The sequence below is a fragment of the Cydia pomonella genome, chromosome 14 (genome assembly GCF_033807575.1).
Source record: "Cydia pomonella isolate Wapato2018A chromosome 14, ilCydPomo1, whole genome shotgun sequence".
Classification (NCBI taxonomy): Eukaryota; Metazoa; Arthropoda; class Insecta; order Lepidoptera; family Tortricidae; genus Cydia; species Cydia pomonella.
Genome location: NC_084716.1, coordinates 5138180 through 5155542, shown reverse-complemented (window position 1 = coordinate 5155542; position 17363 = coordinate 5138180). Strand labels below are relative to the sequence as shown.

Below are 17363 nucleotides of genomic sequence, written 5' to 3'. Positions count from 1 at the left end.
GTCCTCAGATGCTTAAATTAAGATAATATTTACACAGATACAGAGTTATAATTAAGTAAATTGCATTCAGGCTTGCAAATGATGAAAACAACCCAAGTAGCAAAAATAAGTCATATAAATGTTGTACAAACGTTTTTCATAAAACTTGATGGTATGCAATTTAAGGCATACAAACGTTTAAATGACGCGAATTTGGCGCAGTTTTTATGGCTAAATAGTCGTTGAGTGGTCACTCAATCGTCATAAGCAAGCACATTTAGTCCTACAGCTGTCATAAAAAAATATATTAAACGACTTTTTAGTCGGAAAAGTATCGTAAGTTCTCGATTTGTAAGTGCAATTGCTTGTAGAGTGATCATAAGGCAGACGTTTCTACGACTAATGAGTCGGTGAAATGCAATAGCGAAGCAGTTTCAGTCATAATATAACTACCCGTTTGTGTGTACTGTGCATGGATGATCGCCGGTCAAACAAGTCGTGAAAAACAGTAAGTATTATACTTTTTACCATTTTAAGTACTTAAGTATAACCGATTCGACATCTATTACTGCAACTACAGGTCTGTTAACTAAAGCTGGCGCGTTCACAGTACTCACACTTATGCAATTTCACTATACAGCATGTTTAAAAATAAATGATTTTGAAAGAATTGATTCATAAGTAGACTAGAGTTAGTTTTAAGTAAAATGGGTGCGTTGTAAATAAATAAATACAAATATATGTGTTACTTGTTTTTATTATGATAATTACATTATTGCTTTTAATCAGAATCGTAAATTAAATCTTCTACCCCACTAAAACTTTCATCGCTCGAAGAACTTGATGTTTCGCTGTCGGAACCTCCTACTGTTATTATAAATGAGTCAGTGAAATCATCCACTTTTGGTTCCAGTTCAATATATCTTTCCTCATGTTCTCGCGTCTTTCTCCAAACGCCACTAAACATTTCCAGAGTAATAGAATCTGCTTCTTTTCTAAATAATTCCTCCACAGTTTTCAAGTTAAACTTAACATTTTGTGATGCAACTTTCCCTTTAATTATACCCCACAGTAACTCTATTGGATTGAGTTCTGGATGGTAGGGTGGTAGGCGCAATACACTGTGTCCGTGTTCTTCGAGGATTTTATCAAGTGCAAATTGTGTATGGTTTGGCTTATTTTTTTTAATAATATCATATAGTACAGGTTTTGTTTCTTTCTGGATATGATATATTATATTTGTCCAACCAAGCTAACATTTCTCCTTTTCTTGAATTCGATGTGGGCGCTGGATTCAATACGACGTTGTGGTACGATGCATTATCGACTACTAAAACTGACTGAGGCGGTAAATTTGGAAGAAGTTTTTCTTCAATCCATTTCTGATAATTACCAGCATTCATATTACTGTGATAATCTCCCGTTTGCTTTTTTGCTGGATAGATAAGCAAAGCATCTGGAATGAATCCTTGTTTCAAACAGGCATGAACTATCACTAGCATATCGCCCTTGGAAATAGGTACTTTACAACCTTTGTTCGTTTCGTCGGCCCATGATGATGGCAATGTGTGCGAGCTGTGTATATAAGTTTCATCCGTATATACTATAGGGCGGCCTTGTGATCTATATTCTTGCAGTTTAGAAAGATATAATGTTCTTTTGAGTCTGATGTGACTTTTTTCAATGAGTAGTTTTTTATTATTTTGTGTCTTTCTCCATCTGAAACCTAGCCTCCGAACGATCTTCCTTAGTGAAGAAATACCACCCTCAAAGTTGATACTTTCTTTCAACACTTCTAATAACTTTTTCAATGTAGGAAATGTATGCTTAACCAGATGGAAGTTGTAGATAGTTCGCCTTATGACTTCTTGGTCAAAACCATCTACTGTAGATTTTTTTTGCTAACCTTGGTCGCTTTTTACCCGGTGTTCTGAAAGAAACTTGATACGCCAATCTTTTGGATGCTCGCGGTTCTCTTTCTTTTGAGGTAGATGGTTGTGGTGTTGCATCAGCCTTAACAGCCGCCGTTACTTGATTGCGTATTTCACAAAGAATTCGTTGAACACTTCTCTGAGAAACGCCAGTCGCCTCCGATGTCAAACCGTACAAATCTTTCATTGAAAGATATTCACCATCACTGTTTTTATTATGATGCATGAAACATTGTACACTATTTCACGAGATTGACAAAGTTTTTCCGGAACCAATTCTTTCCGAAGACATTTTATTCTAACCTCCAAATACAACACAGCGCCGCGCGTCGATCACACGTGACTGACTGACACTAACATTTACAATAACATCATGCTGTATTTATAAAAAGTAGCAAAAGAAAAACAATAACTGTCTCCTTCACGCTCATAAGATAGACCGCGCGCGAGAGAGACGGGCAGACTTTTCATGTTGCGTATGCAGTGCGACGTCACGCCGCGCGCTTATTCACAGACACTACACAAGCGCAATGTGTAAATGTGTTGATCGCGCCAGCTTTAGTTAACAGACCTGTAAAATGAGTAACTATAACAAATCAGATACGCATGCGAACATAATATTTTCGACGAATTTACTAGGTTTTCTAAGAAAATTTTGATGCCCCCTTTAAATATTGTTTATTTATTATATTTAATTAAATTAATTAATTTAATTTTTATCTATGAGTAGTTATATGACTCATTTATAATTAAAAGCACTAGCTTACGACTTAAAACTCCTAAGCCAACACGATACGGCCGCCATCACCCTAATTCAGGGTTCCCTGGTGAACTTGGTGAACATAATAATTACTCATAATTATTTTTGAAATAACCGTAATTCGTTTTTTTTTTGTAGAAAGATCAAATAACACAAAATGAAGGGTTTTATGGATGTGGACACTTTTCTTAAAAGAGACGATTTCGAATTGCTAATTGAATTAAGATGGCCCTGGCAAGTGACGCATTTTATCAAAACTGCAAAATGTATAAATTGTGGTTTCCCAACGATGTTAACTATGCCTGAACATTTTGTCGTAACAAATAACAATATGATTAGAATGCTTATTCGCTTTAATTTTATTTGGTGCCAACATTCTTACTACTTACTAAGTTCTAGAGAACTTATGTCAATGCCAATAGAGGTGATAGATAGGTGTCATTTAATGGGCACTAGCGTGTCGAGCACACGGACTTTATTAGCTCATATTTTGCTTTCATGATTTCAGCCATGCCGTATAAAATAGTTCAAACGGTGGAAAAGGGGAAATCTGTTTTAACCAGCATTCCGGATACTTGGGAGGATAATGGGATTTTAAAGTGGCCTAAAAAAACGCTGAAAAAAAAAAAATGATAATAATGGTCCGGATAACAGCTGGCTTAAATCACGTTGTACTGTTACGTTATACATAGAATCATATGAAGAAGCAGAAAAAGAAATAGAGAGAATGTGCGATTACTCGGACACCGAACCTTATGCTGATACCAGTGCCGGATTAACCATTAAGCAAAATAAGCACTTGCTTAGGGCACCACGTCTAGGGGGGCACCAAAATCATAGGGAAAAAAAAAACGCGCAGGCTGCATTAGCATCGCAGTCGTAGTGTACTACACTTATGTACACGAAACTTTTTGATACGTGTGCAAGTACCCATCTAATAACGAAGGGTCGTAAGAGAGTGAGTACACGTAAGCACATCTCCAACCTTCATCAAAGCTCATGGCCAAAAAATCTTACCGTCGGGCTTGTGGCCAACCGATTTTCTCGAAGTAGATTACCGATTTTGTAGCGTATTTTGGTCTCTTGCACACCAGATGTGTCGGCCAGGCCGAGTTGCTGCAGAGCCGCGATCCTGCGACCTCATTGTCAAAGTGTAATAAAGGGCCCTGCGAAGGCCGAAAAACAAAAGCATCTTATCAAGTTGCGCTTTCGAGTTAAGGCAAAGGCCGAGCTGTAGGAGGACCGTGATTACATAGGTTCGATTTCAAGCCACTCTTTTGCAGTTCGGCGTTAGGTCTCATGCGACGCCAGGCCTTCTACTTTATGCAAACTGCCCCACTTTCGCTTGGTCATGGATCCAAATCCATGCTGTCCTCTTTCACAGCTGGGCTGCCTTGCTCATACCTCGCCATTAGTTGTATTATATGATAACGCGCCGCGATCTGATGCTGCGGACGTCCAGCTATTCATACCTCGCCATTGGTCAAATTCAAGCCTTGCTTTCTTCCAGCTCGACCTTTGGCCTCATCCGTAAGCGCTGATCGAACGCTCCGCGCATTCAGCCTTAGACTTTGCCTTTAAAAACACCTTCACGATTTAGGCCAATCAAATTACATCCAAAAATAGCGTTTTGAGGAATTAATTCCCAGCAAGCTGGAAATTGTTTTAATACATTTATTTGGTCCTAAATGCGTGTAATCCCAGTTTGCTCTATCCTAGGAGGTGTGCATACATTTTGGGATCCTTAGGAGATAATTTTTTCCTTTGGATTGCCAAACCACTCGATGTAGAAGGAACCCACTATCAATTACAATAGCACTTAGTGGACCAGACACTGGTAAGAAAGCGTTTTCGGATTATTAACATGATTTTACCAAAAATAAAAAATGTCGACCTAATTTACAATTTAGGACTACGAATACATATTAAGGTACCTTAAATAAATCAATCAATCAATATATTTTATTACAAGAACATAGTTAAATTACATTTCGGATCCTCAGATATCAATTTTAATAATACTTGTAATTAGAACAAATTTTCCGACAGCCGTACCGTTTTCGATTTACAAGCAAAAAAACTGAAAAAGAGGAAACATTTATGCACACCTCCTGGAGTGGAGCAAACTCGGATTACACGTATTTTTAGGTCGAAAAAATCTAATTGTATTGGCCTAATTGTGACACATTATTATTTAAGAAAACGGGACTTATTCGCGTTTGATTAAGTTCTAAAATTACCTCCAAGATAATGATGTCGACTTTACACAGTCTTCTCCGAGACCATGGGGACAACGCCGTCCTTGAAACGTCGGGTCAGAGGTAATTTTAAAACTTACCCTATTAAGTCCCGTTTTCGTAAACAATAATTTGCTATTTAAAACATTTGTGGCCATTGGTACTTGTTCTGACAAAAACCAATGGCCAATGGCTAAGCCCCTACTGAAGCTCGGCCTTTGCCCTCACATGAATGAGGTTCACAGGAAAGCTCTAGAGGTTCCAAAATCCTGTGCGGAATACTGCCTATGTCTTACGTCTTCACTTACACTTGGATGATACAGAAAATGAAGACCTAGGTCCAGCTAAACAAAAAAGAAGGCATCACAAGCTTCAGCCCACAACATTTCATAACAAAAACTTCGATAATTTGGCTCAAGAGTGTTTAAAGGTGAGTGGCTGTCGTTAGTTTAGATCCGTGAAACTAGCACCTTGGTAGCTCAGAGACTAAGAGCCTGTAAACACTGGCGTTTTTGGCAGCGGTTTCTCGGCGGAGTCGTGCACGCGTAGAAAATTTACGGTCTCAGTCATGCCGCTGCGATGACACCGCATCCACGCGACGATACCGCGGAGGCATACAGGCGGTAAACAATCGCAGAGATACCGTTCCGTGCACGCCGAGTTACCGCTGCGCCGCGCCGCGAAACCGTCGTCAAAAACACTAGTGTGCACGAGCCCTAAGAGTTTAAAATGAAATATGGGATATAAAAAGTTGCATTTCTAGCTGCGGTAGTCCCCTGTTTCCACCTCCCAAATCAGGTGGGATTAAATAGTTTTTCACATAAATAGGATAATGAAGTAACTAGGGTACTGACGCAGATCAAAATGCAACGTTTTATATGGAGTGACGAGCACTAACCCGTATTTCCCTTTAAGTGTAGTAATATTTAAGAAAAATAATGTTTGTTTAGGTAAAAACCACAAATTTTCATAAAGCCCGACTAGAAATATAGGATCTTTGTCAAGAGGGCGCTGTTATTCTCATGTATAGGGTGACAGTTCAGTTTAGTATGAAAAATGTAGTTCCGATGAAATTCCGCAATATGGCGCGTGATCATATATTACTGGTCAGGCTTTACATGAGGGGCATAGAATCAAAGTCAGCTAAATCCATTTCGTTTTTTTTTTCAGGAAAGGAAAAAAACTTTTGTTAATAATTTTATTTTTGGATCACTGTATGAAGAAAACTCCCAAAAACCTTGCTAAGAATGATATCTCCAGGAACTACACACTAACTGATCAAAGTTACGATTAATTTTTAATTGAATTTAATTTATTTCATTTAGCTGCTTTTGATACCAATTTTTGGATTTAGCTGACTTTGTTTCTAAGACGAATGGATATAGCTGTATTTGATCCCAATAATAAAGTGATGACATACTATGACCAGTGATGTGCGTGAAGAAGAATGTCAAGGAAGTAACAAAAACCCGCTCAATAAAACAATCAAGTTATTTTAATTAAACTAATAGGAAATTATATTCTTAAATTATTATCATTAGCACCAATTTCACAAGTCAAATCACAATTATTATTTTCTTCTTCTTCTTCTCTGTTATCTTCCAGCAACTGTAGTTCGTATTCTATTTCGTTCGTATTTTTCCCATCATTGACGTAAATTTTCTAATCACATATATTTTTTTCGCTGAAATTTAATCATGCACCGAAGGGTTAAACGTTTTAAGGGATTAATAAGTAAGCAAATAATTAAAAACAATAAATTTATAAAACCATTCATAACTAAACTAGCCCAAGGTTGTATTAACGATCCTAGCTCTATTGAAAGTTTATTTGAAAATAACAATGATAATAATGAGTTTAAGTACCTTATTGAACCTTTTATTTTGGAGGAATTCAAAGTAAGTCTGCAATCTAGGAAAAATACTACCCCAGGATTAGATGATATACCATACTTGCTTTTAACCTCGTAAGGCCCAACGTCCTATTTTTAGGACTGAGAAATGTAGTCCTTCCGGCCCAAGCAACTATATTCATTAGCGGCCCAGAGTCCTAAAATTAGGTCATTCACTTCTGACACGTACCGATCCTAAATCTTTGCGTGTAAAGAAACCTTTATTTCTTAAATATGGCGGAACTGAACGCAGCTATTATGATTACCTGTCAGTTTGACGTTTGACAATCAAATGACAGTCTTTTGGCACGCGGATGTTGGGAAGATGGCATCCTCGCGAAAACGTTGTAAGTAAATCCGTTTTTTTTTCACCAGAATCTTAAATTATTTTAACCTTAATTTAATTAAAAATACTTATTTAAGCTTTGTATTATGACGATCACTAAAAAAAATTTTCCGTTATGATTTATTTCGAGCAGGAGATGCGAGCAAATTTCGATGTCCTAAAATTAGGTCGATGGAATGTTATTGCATTAGTACAATATAATTGTTTTGTCATAAATTTGGGACTTCGGGCGTTTATTCCGAGTGTTGCATTGTTACAGGCTTGAGGGATGCAGAATTAGAAAATTATTTAAATCTAAACTAATCCGACTAAGAAATAAGTGATTACGATGATGACATATTTGATGCGGATTTTCAACCCCTGAGACGTGATCAGCCTTCTTACTCCTCAACATCTTCGTCATCTGAAGATGAAAATGAACTAGTTCCTCCAGAGACCCAGATGGTTACTGCTTCGGTTGGAAATAAAAATGTCACGCCTGCAGAATCTCACATTTCATGCCGTTCTCGTGGAAATTCAAGGACTCTAAGCTGCTTACGTGCTCGTGGTCGGGGAAGGTCATCGCGTGGACGTGGGAGGTCTCAAAGCATGTCCCAAGAAAATCATTCTGTTGTTATCCAAGATATTTCAACTAATGAGTGGACAGAAGGAGAATTCATTCCCAAGTGTATTCTATTTACACAACCAGCATATTTACCAATAAATACAGAGCATTCGTTCGAGAAATACGATTATCTGCGGCATTATATAAATGACAGCTTATTGCAAACTATTGTGGACAAATCCAATGAGATGTATTTTGCAAGAAATGGTCGGTTACTGAATTCTACTTTAATAGAGTGGAACAACTATATAGCAATAACATTAGTTATGTCATGCATCGGATATCCACAGCTCAGAATGTATTGGGATACGAGTTTTAGAGAGGCACTCGTTGCTGATCATATGTCAAGAAACAGGTTTTTTACGCTGAGAAATGCCCTGAAAATTGTAAATGATGACAATGACATCCCAGATGAACTTAAAAAAAATGACAGGCTATGAAAAGTACGCCCTTTAATTGAAAACATATTGAAAGGATGTCGAACTGTTTCAAAATCACGTGAGCTTTCAATTGACGAAATGATTATCCCATTCACAGGATCATGTGGCATGAAACAGTATTGCCCTGGAAAACCGAACCCAGTCGGGTTGAAAACTTTTGTCCTTGCTAACCCTGATGGGACAGTATGCGATTTTCATATTTATCAAGGATCTGACACGTACCCTACTTATGCTAATACAGTATTTGGCCTAGGAGAGAAGGCTGTACTTACTTTGACTGAAACACTGATACCTGGTCATATCATTTATTGCGATAGATATTTTACCAGTGCAAAACTAATTCTTGAAATGCGAAGAAGACACTTGATGGTTGCTGGAACCGTAATGAAGAACCGGATTCCTAAAACCGCGAAACCGAATTTAATAGACGACAAAGATCTCAAAAAGGCAAAAAGAGGCGAATGGCAAGTTTTAGTGAACGCAGATAAAGAATATGCTATACAGCGGCGGCGCGTCACAAATATTCGTGGGGAACCCGGAGCTAATTTTGCTTTCCTTTTCTCCATGAACCGATCGTGAAAGTACTCAACGGGCTGAAATTAGACAAGCCGGTGGGAATCGAGTTCTTTGAACGATCCGCCACTGATGCTATAACAAAATGGCTTGACAACAAACTTGTCACATTTATGTCAAATATACATGCTGCACACACATCTGACACATGCCAGAGATGGTGTAAGAAGAAAAAAGTCTATGTAAACGTCCAAAGACCAGAAGTTGTCAAAGAATATAATGCTAATATGGGGGGAGTAGATCTCGCTGATCGTCTGTTGGCTGTGTGTCCAAGTAGATATCGGACTGCAAAATGGACTTCTAGATTCGTAGCACATATGATTGATTTGGCAGTAGTCAACTCCTGGTTACAATATAAGAATGACCAATTGCGTAAAAATGTCCCAAAGAAGAAGATCCAGCAACTTCGGAGTTTTAAACTAGAAATCGCTAAGATCATACTGGACACAAACACAATTCAGGAATTAGGTCAGAACCAGTGTTTTGAAAACGAAGAACCACCTCCAAAACGCACTAGGGCAACAGTCCAATTACCCAGTTAACAATTGACCATACGGTGGACTGGACTGTTGAGTAATGGCTTAAATGCAAACCATGTACTAGTATAGACTTCGTCGGCACCTGAAAAATAATTAATATCATTAGGACACTGTATAAATAAATACTATAAACAAGCGATCTGAGGCCTTCTTTATTACCAGGGAGCGTACCTTTCATGCATCGGCATGCATCAAATTGACGTCAGGTTGCATATAGGATGATACTAATTTTTCTGAAATTATCAATCATTCATCAATCAAATTAATCATGAATCATTTTATTATATAGATTGTAACCATTTTTTCAAATATGTTTTATATTAATTTCGACAGATATACCATGTCAATTTCCATCTGTATCAGTGCGGAAAACATGCCATTTTATTTTTCATTACTATCAATCAATTCTTCATTTTACGTCATGTTTCATACATCATGAATCATGATCCAGTTTCTTAAATTTTAAATTATGCTCAATTATCACTGATATCATATTATGATATTACACAATAAAATATTATTATGATGTATGAAACACACATGATGATTAATGATTGATGACTACAATAAGACTAACTGGAATCATCCTATATGCAACGTGACGTCAATTTGCTGTCATCGGCACGAAAGGTACGTCCCTGTTTATTACCTACCGCCCGTGGTTCGATTTTAAATCTTGTCCTGGGTGTGAAGTGAGATTTGCCGCTACGCCGCGGCACATCTCACTTACCGCCCAGTGACGTAAAAAATCATTTTAAACTTACCTTTGCCCGTTCCAGTGCTATTCTTTATTTTAGCCTTCTCTCTTCTTAGTGAGGCAAGTAAACTGGTAATTTTTTTCTTGGCCCGATCATGTAACACGATCGCCGTGAACGATACATTACAAACAAAGGATACTAGTCAATCGCCACCTTAAAAACCGACAGCCGAGTGGAGCACGCGGTGCTCGCGTCGAGCGGCTCGGCTCGCTGCACTGACTGTTGTAATGCTCGGGTTGTATCACGTTACATTACACCGAAATGTTACAAGTCAGTCGCCACCTTTACAGATTAAAAATGTTTAATTCATAAAATGATTTTTACGAGAGGCCCCAGATTGGCTCCAGACCAAAATATCCCAAGGCAAAATCTCAAAAAAAAATTGTTCCCAGGGTCATCTGTGAGGTTGGTTTCATCAAAATTCCAAATGTTACTTGCAGGTATTCCTTTAACTGGTACCTTGATATTTTCAACCAATTGGGTTAAGGCTCCGGCATCAACAGCAGCTCTTGGACAAGCTTGGATGACGACGTAGGAATGAGTAAAGCCAGTCTGTCCCTGGCATATTATTTTTTAATCTTTTGACAGTTCGGCCAATTTTGTCAAGGTACGCTTTGACAATGATGCGTAAATCTAACTCCGACAGTGGAAATCCATGCTGGCCCATTCTTTCAACGCAGTCGCAGAAATGTAGTTCTTCTTCGTCATTAAATATGGGTGGAAATCCAAGTGGACCAACCTTTTTGCGTCTTTTCTAGCTTTAATTCTGTTGATCAGTGTTTTTCTTGGAATATTAAATTCTGCAGCTGTTTTTCTTTGGGTTATAACTTTCGACTCTATAAAGCCTGCAGACATTGTTCCAACGCTTCTTCAGTGTATGTTTTAAAACGCCGTGCGTCAAACCTTCTCACGTATTTTCTTGGCATGATTATCTAAAAAAAACAATAACAGCAAAATATTAACTCAACATTATTTGTAAGGGAAACTTTGCTCCTGGAGTAAAATATCCCTAAAACCATGTGCAAAGTAGGACCGAAGTCCGAGAAAAAAAAATCGAAACTAACGTAGCAATCACAAACATATCATGCTCCCACATAGGTACTGAAATCGTATCTGAAACAATAAAACACTTACCGAAATTCATCCAGAGATGTCTGAGATTTGGACAGATTTTTTCCATAAACACATTCGGTTGTATCCACGCGTGTTGAAGTTTTGACAGCTACTGTCAAAACATTCAAGTTTTTGACAGTCAATGCCACCGGTGTTGGCAGGTGTAATCTTGAATCACCCGACAAAAACATTTAAATTTACCCCGCTAACAAGCACTTTCGTCTGGAACGGAACTTAACTTTTTTAAATCTTGTAGCATAGTTACCACCAGAGGAGCAAAGTAAGACAGTTTTACGGAATAATGTTTGAGTTTTTCAATTTTTGAAATAACTCGAAAACACGCTGTGCAGACCGCAGCCTCATCTCTTAAATTGCTGCAACAATAGAATTCGATATTTATTTTATATGTGTACAAACTTGATGGAATAGCAATGTCGTAGTTGAAAATAAATGAAAAAGATCTGCCGCTTCAATTCTCCGTTAATTAATTCATTGACGAACCTCGGCTCCCCTTTTACAGCAAGCAATCCCAGTGGCAATAACAGCAATCACTGCCATTTTCTCCTCGAGTACATTGATTCACTTCAACTTCAACTTGTTCCACCCGAATCTCCAACCGGTTCTTTCGTGCAATAAGTTCGTCCAAATCTTTCTTCCTGGGCAGTTTCAGTAATTGTGCGGCTTTTTTTTTCATTTATTATGGAGCTTTTTCGATTAACCGAATATGTCGCCTCGTTAAAAGAAGACTTAATATATATAATAAACTTGATTAAATCACACTTGTCTGTCCTTAAGCCCACACTTAACAATGTTTAATATTTTTCCGATCACCTCGGACATAGGATTCGACAGGTGTCAGTTATAAGATTAACTTGATATCCCTGATCTAGTAATACGCGAAGTGTTATAATTGTTCCATTTTTGGCTTGAAGCCTGAAGTTGAACGGTCGTTAGGAGGACTTCTACATATTTTGTAGCTACATATATGATGGCTCGACGGTTGTTGAGTTGAAGTTGATGGTTTTAGCCCGAAGGAAAATTTTCTATAGTTAGAAGTTATTTGTTTCTTCATGTTATTATTGTGCAGTAATGAATGATGTTTCTTGTTAAATTCCTTGCACGTATATTGAGATCTGCATTCCCTGTCCCCGTGATCGGTCAAACAGTTTTTGCAGACCTTTAGTTTCGCAACCACGTTGCGGTATATCCAGGTCAACAAACTTCTGACACTGTCTCAGCAAGTCGCCCTTCGCAAAGTGGACATTTACCGTGTGTAGCATGGTATGTTTTGAAGTTATTATTGAAATAGTTAAAGTTATTGAATTTAGTCTTCTTAGCTTGATATTCCTTACTGAAGGGTTTCACGGATGCTTGCTTCTGTTGGGCGGTCACATAATTTTTTGCGCGTTTCATGGTTTCGCAATGCCATGAATTTGCTCTCGAAAAAGAAGAGTAAGTCATGTAAGACCGGAATTTCCCTGTGGTCTTGGAGGTCCTTTACGTAGTCGTAGTATGTGGAGGCGTCCAATTTCAAAGTTATCAAATGAACAATAATAGAAGCCCAGATTGTGGTGTCCAAACCAATATTAGTGTTAGTCCGTTTAATTCGGTTATGACGTCATGCATTTTCTTCAGGTTGTTGCATGGTTGGCATCTGGTTGTTGAATGATAGTCAAATTCAGCATAGTGTTCATAAAGGAAGTAAATTGAAGATTGACGTCGTCGATTGTCATAACGCTGATTTAAAATTTCCCAGCATGAGTTGTAGTTGTCTGCGTTAATTTTGAGAGGCCGGACCTATCTTTCTGCTTGTCCTCGAAGTTTAGTTTTGAGATGCTACATCTTTTGTGCCTTGTTGATTGTTGTGGACGGTCACAACGAAAAAATCTTTGAACGAAATCCATTGGTTATACTTTCCTGAGAATTCGGGTATCGAAATGCGAGGTGCAGATTTTTGATAATGTGACGTTGTCCATATCTTGCTGTTGAGGTATTTTTGCATGAAATCGTACCTGTTTTTTATGTCGGCGAATATATTGTAGTAAGTTATTGTAAGTTGTTGTTATTGTAGGATCGGGACAGGTGGCGTTCTCTCGTTTTGGAGGCCAAGACCCTCTTTGGATCACTGCGCCACAATAGTTAGTTTAGTTAAGTTTCATCAGAGCCTTTGACTAAGCCATCTATCTCCCAGTGTTGTCTATGTCCGTCCATTTTGATTTTAGGATATTAAGATTGTCTTCTCATTCCCATTTTTCGTTGTTAGAGGCAATGGCGATATTCGACAACGCTTGGTCGTGTAGTATTGACAGGTGCATCTTGAGTTGTTCAACTCCGGCTGTGTTGCTGCCGCCACTAGCGGTTTGGGCGATAACCACTTCATCTTTTGACGTACTCGAACCCATTTCCAAGTTTTAGTGCCATAGGATCCGAAAAAAAAACGGAATTCGGAAAACCTTGAAGTCCTTGACTACACTCACTCGCGCCTCGCGCTCACCACAATCACGACTGGCAAGGTCGCCATGTGATGTGGGAGATGAGTAACGGAAACACACGTTGTCTGCATGATGTTTATTGTAATACTACTTAAATAAGTTGGTTACTGTCAACGGGTCTCCTGGTAAATGAAATATGTAGGAAAATTTGCCACAAATATTTTCTATTTGAATTCTTTCCTCTTTGTTTAGATAATCTAGTTTAAGATTGGAAAATAACTGTCGTACTCTATTTCCGTTGATATCAGGTTTCTCAAATTTGTAGGAATCAAACTTGCTAAGCCTATGAATTGCTGGATTAAAATAACTTAAGTGCGCCTCTGTTCCGCGTGTATTTAAAATCTTAATGCCTATTTTGCCATTTTTTGGTGAATTTATTGTGCCAGCCAAAAATACTCCCTCGCATAATTCGTTGGGCAACACTACGCAATCCTCCTTTGCTGCATGTCTAAGACAAAGTCGTGCTGCGGATTTGATAGCTAATGAAGGCCGTGCTGCACATTTCTAGCATAACTTACATCCGCGAGAAGGACCGCGACTCGAGTCGACATTCCCGCAGCTGTCAAATTTGTCGATTTCCGTAGCACAACTGTCACCCGCGACTGCAGCAGTCGCGTAGAGAACTCAAAGTCGCGGCGCGACTCGTTAGTGTTGCCCGGTGAAACCGAAGTGGCAACACTGAATCGGAAACAGGGTTGCGCTATTTCATTCGTTCTTCAAACGGAAAAACAAACAATTTTTCTTTATGGTGCTAGTTTATAGTTTATACACGTCAAGATTGCGTAAATTTTGACGTTTGTAAAAAACAGTAAATTTAAACAATGCCGCCGAAACGACCAATGTAAGTATATTCCTTCAATAATCCATCTTAAAGGTACTTCACTACTTAGTTTGATATTAATATTACATTGTCTTTTCCCACATAGATAAATCGTAGTAAATAAATAACAAAATAATCTTTATATTTGCCCTAAACAATTTATGAAAGACAGAAAAATTATGACCTATTATTATTTTGGTTACACTTTCTAGACTACGAAGTTCCTCGCTGCAAATTGAGAAGCTCGTGGACTACATGTCCACGAACCCTTTATTTGCAGCTGGGGAATTTCGCGGCCCGCTCGGATACCAGCAGATGGCAGCCGAGTGGGAACAATTAAAGGCCATGTTGTCTAATTACGGCCCGGACAAGTCCGTGGACCAATGAATATATAAAAAGCCTCATGCACACTCACTCATGCTCAGCCTGCCATTTATTAACGAATGTTTTCCTCAGTACAATAAAGATGTTTACGAATTATATGACTAAATTTTTCATAATAATATATTTCAGACGTGGCGTGAATTGAAAAAAAAAGCCCGTGCGGAGGGGGGACGGATCCGCCTCTCTTTTAATAGAACGGGGAACGCGGAGGTCGTCCCCGAATTAGGCACAACTTTAAAAAAAAACCTTGGTGCCATTGGCACAGAGTGCGCCACGGGCATCGGCGTCGAACAGGAGACAGGGATTGGCTCGGGAATTGTAAGTATCAAATACCGAAAAAAGGGAAAAAATTACCTATTTTTGAAATAATCTAGGTAGGTTGATTATACCTATTTCTTAACATCCGATTACAGATTCATTGATTGTATAATGATGTGATATCCTAACAAAAAATCGTGCCTATCGATTATATATATCGATAGATGAAATAAATGGCGCGGTACAGCGCCATATGTTTTGTGGTCACTGAATCTTGAAACGTATACTTTGGAAATGTGCCTTCATTAGCTATCAAATCCGCAGCACGACTTTGTCTTAGACTTTCACATTTACTACAGCAGTCACTTTAAGTAATGTCAAAATAAATAAAGCACACGTACATTTTCCCATATTGAATAGGTTGATACTGGAGCGTCGGAGTCCTCGTTAGAGGCGGGAGGGTCGCAGCAACTACAGGCTGATCATATTGATCACGCCGAAATAGTTGTGGTAACTCCCTCGCTTCCGACGAGGCCTCGTTTAGTCCGCCCTCCACGCCCAAACCCCGCGCCGACTGCTCGGCGGCGCACGCACCAGCAACTACATTCTGCTGCTTTTGTGGTCGCTCAAAGAGAAACCAACCTCATATTGCGGGTTTGTGCATAATTATGTTTATAACATACTACAAATCCTCTTTACGGCACAATCTCCAAATAAAACAAGGAGACATACATAATACCTACATAAACAGGAGGTCTTATCGCTAAAGGCAGACAACCTTAAGATAGTGGAGAAATTAAGTTCTCAATTTAACTAATTAGGAGGTGCCAAGAATTAAATTTTGAACTAAATAACACGCATACCTACCTTGAACCTATGCATAATTGCAATCATATAATTGAACCTAATATGCATAATTGTAATCTCGAAAGCAAAATAACGAATTTTAGTTCTTCTTCCTCGCGTTGTCCCGGCAAATTGCCACGGCTCATGCTGGGAGCCTAGGGTCCGCTTGACAACTAATCCCAAGATTTGGCGTAGGCACTAGTTTTTACGATCTGACCTTCCAACCCAGAGGGTAAAGTAGGCCTTGCTGGGGATTAGTCCGGTTTCCTCAGGTTGTTTTCCTTCACCGAAAAGCGACTGGTAAATATCAAATGATATTTCCTACATGAAGTTCCGAAAAAGTCATTGGTACGAGCCGGGGTGTGAACCCGCGACCTCCCGATTGCAAGTCGCATGCTCTTACCGCTAGGCTACCAGCGCTTCAATAACGATATTTAGTAGCTGCCATAATCGATTTAGCTTCGTATATACTTTCAGAATACTCTTCATGGGTAATTTACACAATTTTAGATTTAAATATTCAATTAATTGGGACTACTCTTAAAATATTTACATGACTAGCAAATCAATTAGTCACAAATATTTATTTTTCCAGGATATAGCAAATGAGATCCGCGGTGCAGCCAGGCGAGAGAGGCGTCGTGTACACGGCCCTATACACCAACTGAAATTTTGAATGTTTTTATTTACTTTAATAATACATTTCCTGAAGGTTTTATTCAACCCTTTACCAGGCCAAGGGATATATTTCACCCACATCTTATATCGGTTACCGTAGTCAGGTTTTAACTCCAAACCACCTACAAAATATTTTGTCAATCCCTGAAAATATTATTTTATGATCTTCATTCACAACACGCTTCTAAATTGCGTAATATATCTTTGGCAGCCGTTTAAATTCACTTGAACGCTAATTTCAGTAAACTACGGAGAAATTCGATCACTTTTCATAATTTCTATGAAACAGAAGTACATAGGTCGAACAATTTTTTGATATTTTGTAGATTTTGAGTGTTGAAAGCTAATGTAATCGGAAACATTGCTAAATATTCATGCATTATTATGTATGACCAGAATTAGGATGTGGGTTGACATTATCCCATGGCCTTATTAGAGTTTAACTGTGTGGGAGCTATATTTCCCATGGCCCGGTAAATTGTCTTGTCATGTCATAAAAACTCACGTAAGTAAGTGATTTTTTTTTTCAGTGATTGATATAATGTTTCATAGGAGATTTGGAGTTAAACCTTGACTATTATAACCGATATAAGATGTGGGTGGAATATATCCCTTGGCCTGATCAAGAATATAATAAGACAAAATCTAGTATGACAGTTCATTACTTAGACAGGCGATGGGATAACCTTAACCCACATTTTTATTTCTGGTTTA

The 17363-nt window shown here is 38.4% G+C and overlaps 1 long non-coding RNA gene across 1 annotated transcript; it reads left to right on the top strand.

Moving 5' to 3' along the window:
- The first annotated feature begins 1736 nt into the window (after positions 1 to 1736).
- LOC133524776 (uncharacterized) lies at positions 1737 to 8851 on the top strand. Its single transcript, XR_009800436.1, has 3 exons — positions 1737 to 3437; positions 5231 to 5337; positions 7404 to 8851. It is a non-coding gene; the product is annotated as an uncharacterized LOC133524776 (long non-coding RNA).
- The last annotated feature ends 8512 nt before the right edge of the window (positions 8852 to 17363 follow it).